Consider the following 18,742-nt stretch of genomic DNA (forward strand, 5'->3'; position numbering starts at 1 on the left):
TATCACACAGTAAGAGATACACAAAATCAGAAACATATGTTCACTCTTCTCCAACTCTTCTTAATTATACCCTAGGATTGGGTAGTAAATCCTAGTTTACTCTGACAAAACTGCAAAGCAGAAAATCCACACCTAGGTAAGTGAGGATCCAATATATCAATTCCTTTGACATTCTCTGCCTCCTTAACAATTGTCCATTTCTTTTCTATTGAATATTATATTTGCTGAATAATAAAAGAAGATTTTGTGAATAGAAGAGAAAAGTTAGGGACTTTGGAAGATGAAAAAGATAGTCTTAAGTTAGGAATTATGATAGATAGATAGATAGATAGATGTAGATAATGTATAGATATACTCACATATATGTGTAAGTGGCTTCTTTTATAATCCTATATATTTCATTTTTACATACTTAAAGATATTATTTTAAGGTGTTCATAAGGCTCACAAAATTGCCAAAATAATCAATGATACACAATTTCTTAAAAGCCACTATTTTGGTTGAAATTAGCATGAGAAATCAGCTAACCTCCTAGGAAGAGAAATACAGAGAAAGGTCCCAAAGAGCAGCAAGATCAGGATAGGTGGGGCTGAAAATGTATATAAAGAAGCTACTCAAAAGGACACATTGATCACTCAGTCCACTTAATGAAATTATAGCATGTTTGGGAAATTACCCCCTTTCTTTAGTGGGCTGGAGGATTAAAGTATCGAACTCTTCCCAAAGTCTTCCTTTATAAAAGGTAGAAACTAGATCCACTCTACTTTGCATTTGCAGCCTTATTAGATTACTGATTCTCAGAACAAGCTGTCATCATCTTAAGTACCCCTGATATTCCATTTCTTCCCCCCTTCCCCCGACTTGCTGTCCCCTCTCCTTTTTTATCTTGTCTCCCCTTTAAATTATAAGATCATTGAGAGCAGGGACTGTAGTTTTATTAAGTATTTCACAGTATCTGACATGTTGTCATCATCACTTAACAAATGCTTATTAGACCATATTCAATGTAAAGATCTGATTATTACCAGATACAAGGAGACATAATGGTCTTTAAGATCCTGATTGATCATCTACCCAACATAATTCTAAATCTGGACTTCCATAGCTATATGCTTTTGCTGCAAGTTACCACTGTTGATAATGACCTAAGGAGGAAAGGTAACTCTTTTCCTATCCTTCTCCCCCTCCCTCATTATTCAAGATGAAGAGGGATTTCTCAGTAGTTGATTTCTCCCAAAGATGGCTTTCCCCCCGCCCCTCTACTTAGGAACTTTATACCTCTGCTTTTAAACTCTCATTGGAACTATCATTGTAGGCTAAATCTACTAATACTGCCAATTCTTAAATTTCTTGGACCTGTCCTATGCAAATGAGCCAATCAGAGTGTGAAAGGCGATATACCCTTCTACCTCATTATCTCCACGAAAGCTTCTTACCTCTTGTAATTTTGACTAGTGAACTGTGGGAACTGAATTGATCAGGGTTCCTCAGATTAGCAGCCCTTTATAGTACATAGATTGTTTGGGTGAATAAATTGGAGATCATCAAGGGAATTATAAGAAATAAGGTATATGTAGCTGTAAAATTTCATATAATATTTTAGGATGCAACAGCAAATATATATACACACACACACACAAAGAGACTCACTGCTCAAAATAGTAGTTCAAATTTGAGACTTTCCCAGGTAGGTGGTTTGTCTTATATCCAGGAAATAGAGAACTACCTTGCTTTTCAGGACTATCACTGCCCCCAAAGAGCTCCCTTGAGAAGAGTTTGCAGTTTGAAACACTTTAGCTTGGGGTGAGGTTGGAAAATATGGAGATCCTTTAAGCTTGGTAAATGTGTCTAGCTCTGTTTGAGCTTTGCTGAAGGGTTTCACCACAAAAGCACTAATGGAAGTCAGCACCACTGGCCTAATGAGATGTGCTCCTCCATGACTCTGATTCATTGAGGCAAAAATTCCTATAATTGATTATCCTGCTGAGCAGCTGAGAGCAGTGTTTGCTAACAGTGAGACTGAGAATCAGCTCCAGTTTCCTCAACATGAGACAAGTTTCCTCCTGACTGACTTAGCATGCTTAGAGTGATGTCCTCAGTAGGGTTAGAATGAATGGACCATAGACAACTTTTCCTCTCTACCCCTCCTCAGTATAAGGTAAGTGTGTGTGAAGATGGAAAGAATGGTATCAAGGGATGTAAAAAGAGGAGTCAATTACTATCTTTAAACATGCAAAGTATATTCTCTTTCCATCTCATGCATACTTCTGTTCTTACTTGAGATGGGCAGCTCAGCTATGTGCTCACATAATATGTGAATAATGTGTGCTACTCCACAAAAGATAATGTTTCTTCAGATTGCAATAAGATGTTTCCCTCCTTTCTCTGCAGAGATAGGGAACTGTGATTTGTGGAGCATTGTATATGTTATAAGATTCTGTTCGTGTTTTGGCTAATTTTGCTGAACTGCTCTTTTTTACCTTTTAAAAGTATTTGTTTCAAAGGGTAGCTCATTGGATAGAAGACGGGAGAGAAATATATTCAAAATAAAGGTGATACATATACAATCTATATTTAAGTGTTTGCCTTCTCAAAGAGAGGGATTTTGGAACTAAGAGAAATTATAAAGCAAAACAAAACAAAAACAAATGTTTCTTTAAAAGTGCTTTTATATGTGATTGAGAAAAAATAAAATAAAAACTTTTTTAAAAAGTCAAAAAAAAACAAAATAAAGGTGATATAAAAACAAAATATCTCAATCAAAAAGATATTATTGTGGTTTAATTCTAGTCATCAAATTGAATTGTCCCTTAATAAACTCTTGTCTCATGACCTAGGCATAAAGAACGAGATTATAAATAAATTAGAGGAACATAGAATAGTTTATCTCTCAGACTTGTGGAGGAGAAAGAAATTTGTGACCAAAGATGAACTAGAGACCATTACTGATCACAAAATAGAAAATTTTGATTACATCAAATTAAAAAGCCTTTGTACAAATAAAACTAATGCAAACAAGATTAGAAGGGAAGCAACAAACTGGGAAAACATTTTCACAGTTAAAGGTTCTGATAAAGGCCTCATTTCCAAAATATATAGAGAACTGACTCAAATTTATAAGAAATCAAGCCATTCTCCAATTGATAAATGGTCAAAGGATATGAACAGACAATTTTCAGAGGATGAAATTGAAACTATTACCACTCATATGAAAGTGTTCCAAATCATTATTGATCAGAGAAATGCAAATTAAGACAACTCTGAGATACCACTACACACCTGTCAGATTGGCTAAGATGACAGGAAAAAATAATGATGAATGTTGGAGGGGATGCGGGAAAACTGGGACACTAATGCATTGTTGGTGGAGCTGTGAACGAATCCAACCATTCTGGAGAGCAATCTGGAATTATGCCCAAAAAATTATCAAATTGTGCATACCCTTTGATCCAGCAGTGTTTCTATTGGGCTTATATCCCAAAGAAATACTAAAGAAGGGAAAGGGACCTGTATGTGCCAAAATGTTTGTAGCAGCCCTGTTTGTAGTGGCTAGAAACTGGAAAATTAATGGATGCCCATCAATTGGAGAATGGCTGGGTAAATTGTGGTATATGAATGTTATGGAATATTATTGTTCTGTAAGAAATGACCAGCAGGATGAATACAGAGAGGACTGGCGAGACTTACATGAACTGATGCTGAGTGAAATGAGCAGAACCAGGAGATCATTATACACTTCGACAACGATATTGTATGAGGACATATTTTGATGGAAGTGGATTTCTTTGACAAAGAGACCTGAGTTTCAATTGATAAATGACGGACAAAAGCAGCTACACCCAAAGAAAGAACATTGGGAAACGAATGTGAACTATCTGCATTTTAGTTTTTCTTCCCGGGTTATTTATACCTTCTGAATCCAATTCTCCCTATGCAACAAGAGAACTGTTCGGCTCTGCAAACATATATTGTATCTAGGATATACTGCAACATATCCAACATATAAAGGACTGCTTGCCATCTAGGGGAGGGGGTGGAGGGAGAGAGGGAAAAAAAATCGGAACAGAAACAAGTATCAATATAAAGTAATTATTAAATAAAAATTAAAAAAATAAAAATAAACTCTTGTTTCCAGACTATAGACTCCATGAAGGCAAGTATAAATATCTTCATTTTTGTAACTTCTTATCATCTAGCACAGTATCCTACATATAATTTTTGAATTGAATTAAATTAACCATCAAGTACATTTGATACTAGGACAGCCTTAAAAAAGTGATTATGGAGTCTCAATTTTAAAGATTTTAGAAAAATAGGATAAATATCTCCTATTGGTGGGGGGATGGAGTTGGAGGAGTTAGGATTTGGACTCATGTGACAGGTAAGAAGCTCTACTAAAAAGATCTCTTGAGATTCATTCTAACTCCATGAGTTTTTGAAAAACACTTGAGGATCTATGGGATTGAGATGTTTAGTATTCTTTGAGTCTTCTCATGTTGGACTGAGGAGAACTAATTCCCTGGGTTTCTGCAACTGGATTACCAAAATGTTTGCTTTGAACAAATATCATGATAAATATATTCTCAGCCCTCAGGGATCCTTGAGAGAATCCAAGGGAAAGTAAGAAACACTGAAAGGCAACATAGGGAAGCATTAGGAAAATACATTTTGGAAAACTTCTCCGGCTCTTTGCTAGTATTGCCCAAAGTAAGGATGATATCTTTCTTAATAATCCATCATAGTTTGTGTATCTTTCTTCTGAAAGAAAGACTGTGTTGAAAAATTAAAGAGATGTAGAAGAAGGGGGCTTGTGTTTATTAGGGGAAAGGGAGCTGATGTAAGCCCTAGGTTAAGGAAGCAGGATCCCAGCTATTTAGAGCTATTGTTGTTGTTCAGTCATGTAATTCTTTGTGACTCTATGATACATAGTACTTCAGGCCCTTCTGTTTTCCACTGTCTCCCGAAATCTATCCAACCTCATGTTCATTAGTGGAGCTATTTATAATTGTCTTCTGCTCTTCTCCAGTAATGTGTTAGACAATTTATGATCTGAAGGATCCATAGTATCTTAATACTGTCCATGGGGTTTTTATTGCCAAAGATGAAAGATTGGTTTACCTACAATGGATCATCTTTTGTCAGAACTCTCCACTATGATCTGTTCATATTAGGTAATCCTGCATGGCATAGCTCATTGTTTCATTGAACTATGCAAGCCCCCGTGCCAGAACAAGGCAGTGATCCAGTAGAGGTAAGATGCCTTAGAAGTCGTGTATTTCAAACTACATGTTTCCTCATCTTAGAAATAAGAAAAGATATGAAAATATGTCTAAGGTCACAAGGGTAATGGTCAGAACTCACATGTATACAACATTATCAAAGGACTTGACTCCAGTCCTTGATACAAAGTTCTTGCCACTATACTATGTTGCTTTCTATATTATTAAAGTAAAGAAACATGTTGAGTCAGGAGTAAAAACAGGACCAAAAATAAACTAATATTTGAATTTAAAATTGTGGGAACATTGGCCCATACCCACTATTTTTGTGATTCTCTCCTCTAAGGAAGTAGAAGTCCTTCTTTCCATGTGTGCATGAAGAAGATGATTCTTTAGACTACGTAATGAAAAGAGTTCTGCATTTGAAATCAGGATACCTGATTTTAAATTCTGTGTTACTTCATCCCATTAAATCCTACTTTTCTCACCTGTATAATGAATACATACAACCCTATATATATATATATATACATAATTATATAGATATAGATATATACATGTATTACTACATTATATGTGCATTATATATGTGTGTGTGTTATTACATTATTTACATATTATATACATATTTGTGTGTATACATATATATACATAAACATATTTTTGTGTATATATAGTTATGTGCACATGTATTACTATATTATATGAGTGTGTTATATATGTGTGTGTGTGATTTACATTTATATACATATTATATACATATTTATGTGTATACATACACACACATAAACATATGCACATCTAACTATATAACCCAGAGTAGTTGCAAGAGAAATGCTTTTTACAATAATATTTTATTATTTCCCCAATTACATATAAAGATAAATTTTTCATTCTTTTTTTTAAATTTTGAATTCCAAATTTTCTCCTTCCCTCTTCTCCCCTCCCCCCGAGATCAATATAAGTTTTACATGTGCAATCATGCAAAATACATTTCCAATTTAGTAATGTTGTAAAAAAGACAAACCCAAAAGGAAAAAAAATGTGAAAAGTAATATGCTTCAATCTGCATTTAGAATCCATCAGTTCTTTCTCTGGAGGTAGATAGCATTTTTTCATCAGAAGACCTTTAGAATTATCTTGGATTATTGTATTGCTGAGAGTAGCTACATCATTCACAATTGATCATCATGTTATCACTACATGTTTTACTGTGTTCTGGTTCTGCTCACTTCATTTTATTTCAGTTCATGTAACTCTTTCCAGGTTTTCTCTGAAATCATTGTGCTCTTATAACACAAAAGCACTCTATTACAATCCTATACTACATACAACTTATCTTGCCATTCCCCAATTGATGGGCATCCCCTCAATTTCTAATTCTTTGCCACTACAAAAAAAGCTGCTAAAATATGTTTATATAAATAAATCATTCCCCCCCCTTTTTTAACTCTTTAGGATAAAGACCTAACAATAATGGTACTGTAAGATCAAAGAAATGGCACAGTTTTATAGCCTTTTGGACATAGTTCCAAATTGCTCTCCAGAATGCTGGATCAATTCACAATTACACCAACAGTGCATTGATGTCCCAATTTTCCCACATTTAGGGGAAATATTTTTCAAAGCTAAAAGCTCTATTTAAATGTGTCATGAGTGTTGTTGAGCAGCATGGGAATTAGAGTCAAAGAATATAGGAATTCAGATCCTAGCTCTAATATTAGACAACTCACTTAGAATTATGTACTGCTTCAGTTAAGTAAGCATTTATTAAATGCCTACTATGTGTAAAGAACTAGGCACTAGAAATACAATAACAAAAAAACTCAAACCAAGAATAATATCTACCATTTCTTAAATTTACATTTACTTTACTTTCTACTGGAGGAATATATACAAATGGTCAAATATAAAATATGTACAAATTAGTTTCTGGTGGAATGATAGTATCTACAAAGGGTTGTTTAGAAGCTTATATTTATTTGCTCCAAGTAAGGGATCTAGGGATTCCTAAGGTAATAAGGGAAAAATTTTTCAGGCATGAGAAACATCTTGTGTTAATGCATAAAAGTAGATGAAATGTTGGGAAATAGCAAGTAAACTAGTTTGACTTGGATATAAAATGTGCAAGTAATAGATAAATAGTGAACTATAGTAGTAGAAGCAATTTCGAGTCAATAATTTCTCACAATGATGACATCACAGTTCCTTATCATACATTATTATTGTTGTTATACCCATGCCAAAGATGTCAAGTAATAATAGAGATAATTCAAAACAATAGGTGATAAAATCAATTATTCAGATTTGGAGTTCATTGTGTCTAATTTTATCTTTCTAATAATATTGTGTTTATCAAAGTATGTTAAAAATTAGTTGGTATTCTACAGGTACACATTAAGTAAGAGCCAGGGGAATTAAGCCAGACATGTGTTGGGTGGCAGGAGAAATTCAGATTGGGATTCAACATTTGCTATAGGCAGTCTGCAAAGTGCATTCTTGACATATGATCTCTTGTCATAGGGATTACAGGTGAGGAAGGAGAAACGAGTGGGAATCTCTGAGACCTTGGGGAAAAGAAAAGAATAACAAAGGAGCTTTCCCAGAGCTGGAAAGAAGATAAATATGGAAAATCTAGATATGATTCCAAAATGTTGTTTTCCCTTGTCTTTGCCTGTTAAGTAAAATGTCCACTTACAGCCACACTTGAAATCCTGACGGCAGCAAGTTTAACCTGAGCAGGTTTCCAAGAACTCCTAGGGAGATAATACCTCCTGTTCCAAACTTGACTAGGCAGTGATCAAATAGCATCTCCAGCAACCAAGTTCATGATTACAGCCATTGATTGTAATTCTTTCTCTCTTCTCTTTCTTTCTTTTCTTAGAGTCCAGAGTGCCCCGGGGGAAAATTGGCTGAATCAAAGGTATAAAGACTTTCTCTTTTGTTGTTTTTTTGAGAATTGTTTTTGACATGTGTGGTGTTGTACTTCTATAAGAGCTACTTATAGTGAATTCTTAGTGTTTCTGGGATTCCCCATTCATTTCTGGAAAAAGAAGATTGGGGGCAGAGCCAGAAGCCAGAGGAGAAGGTATTTCTGAATCTCTCCATGAAATTTCCTCACTCTCCACCTAATTCTCACTTGAAAATTTCCAATCTACAGGAGCAAAGCTGGGGAGGAAAAACAAGGAAGGAATTAAAGGAGTTTTGTTGAATCTGAGATTACCCAAGAAATCCAGTTTTCCTTTAGCAACGCTTATTGGTTTCCCACCACCACCAAGCACCTTCCCTTAGTCTTATTGGCACTGTGCCTCACTCATTGTGTGATGGGTCCATACTCAGAATAGTGTGTTCTCTGATCACATACAAATCCTAGTGTTCAGCTGGCAAGAGGGCAAGTCCCCTCATTAACTATCAACAAAGTGCCAAATGACTGGGAGTCAATGAATTGTAACTAAGATCTAGAGATAGTTAGCTAATAATAGTAACTGATATTTTATAGCATTTCAAGGTTTGCTTAGAACTTTACATAAATTATCTTATTTGAGCCTTATCTTTGAGATAGGTGCTATTATTGTTGTCTATTGTTATGTTATTATTATTTTACAAATGAGAAAACTGTCCCAGAAAGTGTTAGTGGCTTGCCTAGAAGGGTACGACTAGTATCCAAGATAAGACTTGACCATGATCTTCCTGATCCCAAATCCAGCACAGTGCACTCCAATGTGTGCTCCCTTGAACTGGCTCTAAGCTTCCAACAAACTAGAAAATCTCTTTTTCAATTCTCAATGGCTCATATATAGGAGGATGATCCATTTTATAAATGAGCTAACATAAAAGCTTGCCTAAAAGGTAGCTGCTTTTTCTTGCTTAATACACTTCTAGACAATCTCTCCTTGCCACCAACCTAACCCAACCCAAATTCCATTTACTAAGCACTTATTATATGCAATACTCTATGCTAGGCATGTAAACACATGTAAATAGGGAATTCAAACTGTTTCAGAATTAGGGGGAGAGAGAGAGAGAGAGAGAGAGAGAGAGAGAGAGAGAGAGAGAGAGAGAGAGAGCGCATGATATAGTAAATAGAGGGCTGATCTTAGAGGCAAAAAGATCTGGGTGCAAGTTCTGTCTCAAGTTCAAATTTTGGCAGCAGTAAAAATTATTTTTATTTGTTAAAATCTGTTCTATTGGTGGTTGCCATACTAGATTTCTATCCACAGGCAAGTCATTTGATCTCTCAATGTCTCCCTTGGAAAACTTCCTAAGATTATAGGATTGAACCCTTCTCCTCTCCAAATTTCTGCTCAACATTTTTATCAGTAAGTTAGATGGAATTATAGACAGTGAGCTTATCAGATGATCCAAAGCTACTACCCTTCCACTCCCCTTATACCAAGTGTCTTTGACTGCTTTTCTCTTCCTTCACTTCCATCCATGCCTGGCTCCGATTACATTCACTCCAAAGAGGAATAGATCCTGGAAACTTTCCACCCAACCTTCTTATTATGCTCCCCTCCCCTTCAGCCTTCCTATCTGAACAATAACTCCCTCATTCCCATCCAGATAAAAATGGAGACAATAGAGAATTCCCATTCTATGCCAAACTTCTAGCCCACTTTTCAACTTCCCAATTTTCAACTTCAACTAGTGTGATCCAGACTATTCTGATCATACACTTCTTGCTAAGGCTCTATCTACTCATATGGGTTGATGAGGCCCACCAATTTTTTTTATCCATTTAGCCATTCTTTCATCGTAGAGGTTGTAAGTGTTCAGATATACAGTGGACTGAGATGTTTCTGAAAGATTCTATACTTTTAAGAAGCTTCTTTTAGTTAATTTGCTGACAATTTTCTTGACAATGACATAAACATATATGTTGGAGGATAATTGAGATAGGTAACACATTTCCTTAAGGTAGTTTATTCAAGGGATTTGCCTGCATTATCAATAGAAATATAATTATAAATTGAAATACAGTAAATATTACCTTACCTTCAAATTGTGTTGTGGATCTCAGGGTTTTATCTCCATTGTTTGTAAGGATAATTGTATTTTGCTCTTATACAATTTATATTCTCCTAAATTTTTATTTGTAAAACAATTTTGTCAGTTAAATAACATCTTAAGTGAATAAGATAAACATCTAAAATCCCCAGAGTAAATCCTTTTACAGAAGAAAATGGAAAGACTCAGGACCTGAGTTCAAATTCTGCTTTCAATGTACAATCTTGAATAAGCTGCTTAAATACTCTGGGTCTCAATTTTCTCATCTATAAAATGAATAAGTTGGACTAGATGACATCTGAAGTCCATTTTATCAAGCAGTGACCTTACTTTCTAAGATAATCTCAATTATTCCCTTAATGGTTTTTGTTTTGTAAATTTGGGTTATTATGATTTTTTTCCTGTACAAAATGCCTTACCCTTATTTTAAACACATATGCAACATATGCATATGCAAAATTTCCCTTACTTCTTCTAAAATTACTCCTTCTTAGTCCTCTTGCAGGAGTGGAAAAAGGATGGAGTGAGTGAAGGAGGAAGAGAAAAAAGATGATGAGACATAGACAGACAGACAGACAGACAGAGGTTGAAGCATTTGGACATTTGGGCCCTAAGAATAAACTGTTTAGATGTAGCTGCCTGTTTTTGGTTTATCTTGAAAACTGCTGTCCTTTGCCTCAATTAATAAAAAAAATTTAATTTGCCTCAATAATAATAATAAATAACTTGATTAAATAGGAGGAACTTTGAGAAGTTTACCTCACAGGCTTATTCAAATAATCTGTTAGCAAAGAAATTTTAATTGCAAAGAATGAGGAAAGTTAGCTAAATAATCTTTGTGAGCTTCTAGCAAAGTAAGAGTTCAGAAAACTAGGGAGATTGGAAACTTGGAGAAACTGGTAATAGATCTGATTGACCATTATTGGTTAAACCTTTTGCTACAGTGTGCTGTGAATAATATCCTAATTTCCCTGTCAATAAAACTAAGAAAGATTTGGATATTGGGTACATCCACAGTGACAAAAGCTTCTCTCCCCCTGCCATTTATTCTATGTCCTAACAACATATTACCTGTCTGATATTTTTTCCCACAGCACACACAACCAGAATAATTATTATTGAATTACTAATAATATAAAAAAACATAATTTGAATTCCTACCTGACCTCCCCCATCATCTCCCAGCTAAGACATGGACAGTGGAATAGAGTCAATTCATTGGATCTTTTCAAGAGCTACAATTATAGCAGGGTTTCTGGAGCTCTGTCCACGGTGCTTAAGCACCCCAAAAAAAAAAAAAAAAAAAAGGAATAGAGCTTCACTCTCACATCCAACTGTACATATAAGTCATCTTCTATCTATGTTGCACTGCTTCCCCCCTAAGACTACTAATCTCCATAATGGACTTCCATATCCTTTGCCTTCAGATTCTTTGTCACTAATCTCTGGTAAAATTAACCCACTTATTTTTGGAGTTCCTTCACCAAAGGCTCAAATTAGTTGATTGGTTATTGAATTCAAATTAAACTTTTAGTCCCCAGTATCTACTGGTTGATGCTAGATAACAAATGGTGTTTCACCTTCACATCTAGCCAAAAAAAATCCTGCTTATAGCTCTCATAATTATGATCTTATATTGCTCATTCAGCAAAATCATATAGATACTAGACAGTGAGTAAGGAAGGTCTTATCAGTTAGTTTTTTTTTCAGCTGTCCTCAGTATGTCCTCACTAACTCTTAGTTTCCTTGATGAAGTCTTTGTCTTGTGCTGTACTGGGTTATGCACAAAAAGCTAGATATGGGACATTTTTTTACTGTGTTGAAATAGGAAAATGGGAGGAAATGGGAATGTATATATGGACACCCTTAAAAAAGAATCTTTCTGGCTGTGTACAAAACCTCTGGGTCTGTGTTTTCCCTGGTATATTAATTACAGTCAGTGAGCAAGCTTTTCCAAGTTTGTTAAGTTTGGACAGAGTAATTTAGTATGCCAGTTTTGGTGAGCAAGAGATGGGTCATGGGGCAAAGAACAAAATGCAGATCTCTCTTAGACCACAGTCATTCTATCTGCTTCTTGGTGAATAGCTTTATCCAAGATTGATATCAGAAGAAAAAGAGAAGCAGTAATGGTAAAAAGAGAAGAAACCAAAATAGGCTTGTAATTCTTTACAAAGAAAGAGTAGTAAGAAAGTATTATGTGAGAAAGTTTTCCCATGTCTTATGACCTACCTGCCTTCTGAATTTAGGGGTTAAGGTGAGGGTGTGGATGGGGGATGTAAGAAAGAGGACAGTAAAAAAGGTGAGTATCTTAGTGGATACTGGATAATGTTGAACTCTTAGATCATAGATGAAAACTTCCATTCCTGAAAGGTCTTCCAAACATTTGATAGAACAGAGAAATCTCAATCAGGATGATCCCCAGAGATTTGACTTTTGAAGGGAAACTTTATCATGCCTGAAAAAGGAATCCCGGATTTATTTTTCATTATATTGCCAAAATCCCACCTTCTGAGTTTTACTATAATATACAATTACCCTTGTGGCACATCTCTGGCATTGTTATGGTATCATCTTGCTGACCTTGCCTGTGGCAGGAGAAGGCCAGTTAGAATACAATGTCAAAAAATCTTGGTTCTCTAGATTCTGTGGCACATGGATACCTGTTTTATCTATATTACATCTTAGTGATACTCTCACTTATGTTTAACAAGCATTTATTAAGTGCCTAATGTATATCAGGCAATGTCCTAAGACATGGAGATTCAAAAAGGAAGTCTTCTCTAACCTCAATGAACTCATATTCCACTAGAAACTATGTAATGTTTCACATATGTGGACACTAAGTAAATATATGTGTATATGTGTACAAGCATTTTTAAAGCTTAGGCACTGAGTATAAAAAGAAAAAATTAAAATAATCTCTGCACTCAGGGAACTTATATTCTATTAAGAAGAGAAAGAAAGAAAAAAAGAAAGGAAGGAAGAAAGAAAGAGAGAGAGAGAGGAAAAAAGAAGAAAGGAGGGAAGAAAGGAAGGAAGGAAGAAAGGAAAGAAGGAAGGAACGAAACTTGTATTCTATCAAGGAACACAGATAGGTAGGTAGGTAGATAGATAGATAGATAGATAGAAAGAAAGAATAAGTACAATACAAAATAATTTTCAGGAAGATAATTATGGGGGAAAGAGATACATCTTGGAACTGTGGACTGGAAAATAGTGTCCTGGACCAAAGCCAGAGAAAAAACTCTTATCTTTGTTCCACACCACTAGCCAGAATTGTTTTCACTTACAGATGAACTAATAGGAAAGAGAGACAAAAGCAGCAGCATTGCATAAGGCAGGATCTCAAAATTTCTTTGATCACATACCTCTAAAATTTTTTGAGCAGCATCTTACTGTATGTATACATGCCTATTTGTAAATTATATACATGTACCACAATACTACAATAATAAAAAGCATGAGATGAAAATGAAATAATATTTGATTCTAAAATCAATAGAGAATCACTATAGGTTATTGAGTAAGGAAGTGATTTAGTCATAATTATGTTTTAGGAAAATCACTTTAGCAGCTCGAAGATGAACTAGAATGGGGAAAGACTTGAGGCAAGGAGGCTAGTAAGAAGATCATTACAATAATTTAAACAAGAAGTGATGAGGCTCTGGACAAGGGTGATGGCTGGGTCAGTAAAGAAAAGAGAACAATTATGACAGATGTTATGGAGATTAAAATGACAAGATTAACAAATGAATGCCTACAAGGAGTAGGGAGCATCCAAAGTCAAAATGACATAAAGCTTATGAACTTAGGTTAATTGGAAAGATGGTGATGATACCCTCAGAAGTAATAGAGGAGTTTGGAAAGGAGTTTGGGTTTGGTTGGTGGGAAAGAGATAATATGATGAAAGCTGTGAAGAACAAAATAAAATTATGCCTGCTCATTCTGTGAAGCTTACTCTATTCCACCCTCCCCCCCAAAAAAGGAGGGAAAATGAGGCTCTTACTTATCAGTCATTGCCTGGAGCTTTCTTCTAAGGAGTTGTTGTTGGTGCTGCTGCTGCTGCAGCTGCTGCAAGGAGATTTAGGAAGGTAGAAGATAAGTATTCTAGAGTACTATGGGGGCAATTTTTTTTCCAATGGCACTGGAACAGCAACTATTGTGAGTACCTAGACAGTAACTTGATTGATGGCAGGGAGGTGGGGGAAGTTGTTTATCTTCCTTTCCTTTGATTGGTTGCTAACATATTCCTTAAATTCAGGCTATGATCCCTATTTTGGAGACCTTAATAGCTGTGTCACCATAGGTAAATCATATATGCCCAATCAGTTTCCTTATATGTAAAATGGGAATACTAATAGCACCTAGTCACAGAGTAGTTCAAAGGAGATGATTCATATAAAGTTGTGAATTGCTATTAACTGTTACAAAAAAAAGATATGAGAGAATATATGAGACATGTGTAAGTAATATTCCCCCATCTTGCTTTTGTTGATTCTGATCAGTTCTAAATATAGAACTGATTAGTTATAAAACCACTAACCAGAATGCTGAATTAGTTCTGAGTTCAGCATTGACCCTGAAGTCTGCAAACATTTCCATGGGGTTTAAGATTTTTTTTGACTAGGCAGATGGTCAATAAGATTGCAAAGGTCTATTTTAGCTCTGATTCTAAATTGAGTCACTCCTAATTCCTGCTTCTTCACCTTTCTTTATAACCTGTGAGGCTCAGTGCCTGAACTGTGCTCACTATAGCTATGGAGGGCAAACATTCACTTATCATGTAGACTATGTGATATATAAAAAGTTCCAAAAACATAGTTTCTGGGCAATTAATCATTTTATTAATCATTTTTAATCAATCAAATAATTGATAAAAGGTGTTGTGGCACTCTCAAATTCCAAAGACTCCTCATAGAACCACTCAATGCTTATATGCCTTTGGAAGAGTGAGTGTTCTTGAGGGTAGTAATCACTTCTGATTGGTTAACAAATAATGACAGAATGAGTATTACAGTAAGAGGTGGGCTTATTCTAGTGAGAGTCTGGAGCATATGACTCTGGTCACTCAGTCTTGGTCAAAGAATCTTATCTATACCCATATCACCCCAGTCATGGGTAATCTAGACAAAAAGTAGAACCAACTTCCATTCAGACATTTCTGACTAAAGCACTTTGGGCCAGAACCCACTAATGCAACTAAACTAGTTTTCCTGGTTGGATGGGATCTGAACAAGACTGAGGAGAATTTTAGAGAATATGGAAATAGAAAGGGAAAAAACCTGAATGCCCCAACAATAAATGGTTATTAATATAAGGGAGGAAAAAATCATTTCTCTCAATTGGGACTGGTAACTATGGTGCTGATCTGGCAAAGGAACTTGGTCAGAATTCTAGCTCAACTTTTTTGCTACCAATGTAGTCTTAAACAAGTCACCTAATTTCTCCAAACCTCAGTTTTCCCATATTTTAAATAAATGGCATAAAGTAAATGATGTCTGAGGTACTTTCCAGCTCTGAATTTTATGAGTGAAAATGAAAACACAAAAGGTAATATGGCATAGTGCATAACCATCAATAAGTTATATAATCTCTCAGTACCCCGAGGCAACAATAAAAAGACTATAAAGTATAGAAAAGTTTTTCCTTCAAAGATTTAAGAATTCTGATCAATGCAGTGACCAAACATGATTCCATGGAGCCAGTAACAAAGAATACAGTCTACCTCCTGACAGAGAAATAATGGGATAAATGTGGAGAAGGAGATGTATATTTTTGAATACAATTTATATTTGACTATGCATATTTGTTAGAAGATTTTTTATTCTTTTGTTTCTAATATAGAAAGGGGAGGGAGAAAAATAAATTTTAATTGAAAAAATAATTTAAAATTTTTGCTGTTGTGCATTGTGATAAAGTTTTCATACTAGAGGGTCCCCACATTCACAAATCAGGACCAAAAAGGAGATAGAACCTATAAACTCTTAGAGAGTAAGATACTTAATTTGCTCCTACCTAAGGCATATGTACTTTTACATACTGAACAATTTGATTATGCAAATGATTCATCAAGAATCATTCATGCTTCATTTGGTATTTGTTTGCTTGATTTAAAAAAAAAAAAACAAATCTTTCTATTAGTTTGCTTTAGAGTGAAGAATAACAAGGAGATAATAAATGGATAAGGACAAACCCCTGACTGCTATTTCATTATCATCTTACCTGTTATCCTTTACTGTACTTATATATCTATAAGGATATTTACTTAGTCTTTCACTAATGGGAATATTGACTGTATATGTGTTTATCTAAAGCCTAGGAAACCCGGTCTACCCTGTGCCTAGAAAAATTGATGGAATAAGTGATTATTAATAATACTTAGTTTCAATAGTATTGGCGCACACACACACACACACACACACACACACACACATACACACACAAATACTTTGAGATTTGTGCAAGTCCAGCAGTTAAAAATTCCAGATATCTAGCTGGTTGAGCACTTCAGGAGAATACCTAAAGATTCAGAAACATCATGTCATACCTATACCTCCAGGCTATGCTTAGATTCTATGTATTCTTTTCACCTATTGTCATCAGAATAATTCTTCTCCATCCACTGATATTCTGTCTGGACTAATTTCTCAATGATTAGCAAACTTTACTTCTTATTCTCCCAAACCCTGTGATATTGCACTGCCAAAGAGCAAACCTCCTCTTAATCCTGCACTTCCCTTGTCTCATATCATATTCCCTATCATAACTCTCCTCTCAATATATCCCATTCCATATTTGAGATGCTCTTCAATAGTACTCTGGAACTTTTAATTTAAAATGAAGAAACTTACCTTCATTTTAGACTTTTTCCTCTCATATACATATTCTGGTTCTCACTGAAACCTGCTTATCCTTAAGTACATGGTATCCTATGGTTTCACTATCTGTACCCATGAAAATTCCCCATTTTCTTTGAGAACCACTTCATCTGTTTTTCACAACTGGCCTCAGAATTTAGATTTCTTTCTTTTTGTTAGTGTTGATGTTTTTAAACAGTTTTTAAGGAAAAGAATAAACTTCTATGGATTGTATTGGTTTTAGTTTTTTGGTTCTTTAAAACACTAACAGGACTGCATATACTTTTGTAAAAATTCCTGTATTGTCTCTGTGTTAGATGTGAAATAACCATGAGAAATGGATTTTACATTCAGAATCATTAGGCTTTACATGTTGTTTTTCTCTGAAATATTCTTCACTCTCACTTCATTGATCTACTCAACTCCCATGATCTATTTACCTACTTCATAGGATACATACCTCAGCTACATAGATGGTTCAGTGAATAGAGAGCTGCACGTGGAGTTAGGAAAGAACTATGTTCAAATCATGCTTCGGACATTCATTAGATATATAAACCTAGCTAGGTCACTGAACTTCTCTCAAACTCAGTTTCCTCATCCATAAAATGCAAATAATAATAGTCCCTACTGTCCAGGGTTGTTGTAAGAATAAGATGATATTATATTTGTCTTTTGATAGCTTTTTATTTTTCCAAATACATGCAAATACATTTCAATATTCACCTTTACAAAAATCTTGTGTTCTAAATTTTTCTCCCTCTCTTTTCCTCCTTCCATAAACAGCAAGCAATTGAATATAGGTTAAACATGTGCAATTCTTATAAACATACTTCCATATTCATCATGCTGTGCAAGAAAAATTAGATCAAAAGGGGGAAAACACAAAAACAAACAACAAAAAGGTAAAAATACTGTGCTTTGATCCACATTCAGTCTCTATAATCTCTCTCTGGATGTGGATGGCTCTTTCCATCCCAAGTCTATTGGAATTGCTTTGAGTCATTTCATTGTTTTAAAAAACCAAGTCCAAACTCTGAGATACCATTACACACCTGTCAGATTGGCTAGAGTGACAGGGAAAGATAATGTGGAATGTTGGAGGGGATGTGGGAAAACAGGGACACTGATACATTGTTGGTGGAATTGTGAACACATCCAGCCATTCTGGAGAGCAATTTGGAACTATGCTCAAAAAGTTATCAAACTGTGCATACCTTTGATCCAGCAGTGTTACTACTGGGCTTATACCCCAAAGAGATACTAAAAAAAGGAAAGGGACCTGTATGTGCCAAAATGTTTGTGGCAGCCCTGTTTGTAGTGGCTAGAAGCTGGAAAATGAATGGATGCCCATCATTGGAGAATGGTTGAGTAAATTGTGGTATATGAACATTATGGAATATTATTGTTCTCTAAGAAATGACCAGCAGGATGAATACAGAGAGGACTGGCGAGACTTACATGAACTGATGCTAAGTGAAATGAGCAGAGAGATCATTAGATACCCCTACAACGATACTGTTTGAGGATGTATTATGATGGAAGTGGATCTCTTCGATAAAGAGAGCTTTAATTGATCAAAGATGGACAGAAGCAGCTACACCCAGAGAAAGAACACTGGGAAATGAATATAAACTGCTTGCATTTTTGTTTTTCTT

At 35.2% G+C, this 18,742-nt stretch overlaps 1 protein-coding gene across 14 annotated transcripts in view; it reads left to right on the forward strand.

Moving 5' to 3' along the window:
• RBFOX3 (RNA binding fox-1 homolog 3) overlaps positions 1–18,742 on the forward strand; it is a 974,608-nt gene that overhangs the window by 706,659 nt on the left and 249,207 nt on the right. For 13 of the 14 annotated variants that reach the window (XM_051995458.1, XM_051995459.1, XM_051995460.1 and 10 more), the window contains one exon: positions 8,105–8,143. The exons of the other annotated variant lie outside the window; for it this stretch is intronic. The gene's annotated coding sequence lies outside the window, so the exon portion shown is untranslated. The remainder of the gene's footprint in view (positions 1–8,104; positions 8,144–18,742) is intronic. 14 annotated transcript variants of the gene reach the window in all.

This window comes from Antechinus flavipes, chromosome 4 (genome assembly GCF_016432865.1).
Source record: "Antechinus flavipes isolate AdamAnt ecotype Samford, QLD, Australia chromosome 4, AdamAnt_v2, whole genome shotgun sequence".
In the NCBI taxonomy this organism is placed as follows: Eukaryota; Metazoa; Chordata; class Mammalia; order Dasyuromorphia; family Dasyuridae; genus Antechinus; species Antechinus flavipes.